This window comes from Protobothrops mucrosquamatus, unplaced genomic scaffold (genome assembly GCF_001527695.2).
Source record: "Protobothrops mucrosquamatus isolate PMUCROS unplaced genomic scaffold, P.Mucros_1.0 scaffold2292, whole genome shotgun sequence".
Taxonomy (NCBI): Eukaryota; Metazoa; Chordata; class Lepidosauria; order Squamata; family Viperidae; genus Protobothrops; species Protobothrops mucrosquamatus.
Genome location: NW_015388378.1, coordinates 83740 through 85304, shown reverse-complemented (window position 1 = coordinate 85304; position 1565 = coordinate 83740).

Genomic DNA, 1565 nt, shown 5'->3' with positions numbered 1-1565 from the left:
TGTTGTCCATGGGGTCGCGATGGGTCGGACACGACTTCGCAATTAACAACAACAACAAAATTAACATTGTAATCCACCCAAACCACTTAAGTTACTAGCAATAGCAATAGCACTTAAGACTTATATATCGCTTCACAGTGCTTTACAGCCGTCTCTAAGCGGTTTACAGAGTCAGCATATTGCCCCCAACAATCTGGGTCCTCATTTTACTGACCTTGGAAGGATGGAAGGCTGAGTCAACCTTGAGCTGGTCAGACTTGAACTGCCAAATTGCTGGCAGCCAGCCAGTAGTAGCAGTCTAAAGTACTGCATTCTAACCACTACGCCACCACGGCTCTTAACTAGAAGTAAAATTAATCAATTGCTTATTGGGCTTCATAACCAAGTAGTTTTTATTTACAGTAATGCACTGCCTCTTAATTTATTAAGGATTGCTTTTGTGAGAACCAGCTTGATGTGGTGTTTAAGGCATCAGGCTAGAAACTGGGAGACTGTGAGTTTTAGTCCTGCCTTAGGCACAAAGCCAACTGAGCGAACTTGGAATCTCTCTCAAACCACTTCAGAAATCTTGCCAAGAAAACTGCAGGGACTTGTCCAAGCAGCCACCAGAAGTCAGCACTGTCTTAAAGGCATTTGTGCACATGCACACATACGTAGACATAGCTTTTGTCTGCTATGTCCTAGCATGAACTTTGCTCTTTGAACATTCTGATGAGTAGTATATAACAAATGTCTAGACTCTAGGCAAACTTACATAAGGGTCTGTCTAAGATGTGGCTTATCTTCCACCATCTCCATTCCATGAGATATTTCAAAATACAGTCAAATCTGATATATAATGGCTCATGCCACTTTATTATGCACTCAAGCAAAACTACACAATGAACACATGGAAATACCCAATAAACTGAAACTAATAACTTTTTACGCAATAATGGATTATCAGTTTAATGCTAATATACTAAGACTGTGAAAAGACAATAGAGAGGAAGAGTTAAAGTGAAACAGCAAATATTGTGGGGAATGAATTTAAGAAGCGATGCACTGAATCAATGGTATAAGCAATCCATTGATCAGGTAGAGCAATCTATCTGAGTTTGTGGCTCAGCAGAAGCCTCCAAGAAGTTCCAACACATTGGTGGAAAACATCCTCAGTTGATTTATCCTCACCATGTGATGTACAATGTACCTGAATAAGCAGTTTCACTTGATACCTAAAGGGAAATCTATTTTGCATGCTATTCTAAGCCTTTATTTAAATCAATTGGAATGAGTGACATTTTTTAATAATGAATTCCTCTCACCACTTATTAAAGGATAACATTGTGCAGATTTCCTTTTTTTTTTTTAGCTTGCCAAGCTTTTTAGCTGTATAATTCAAATTCTCCAACTGAATTTTCTCCAGAGGTTTTTTATCTGTGATAAAGGCCATTACTTCTTGAGCATGTTAGAAAAACTCACAGCCTGTGATTACATTTATTAATTTTTCTGGCCTTCTTCTTTTAACACACTTTGTTTGTTTGAGATTAGGCAGTCCAACCTGTATGAAATACTGTTTGGTAATA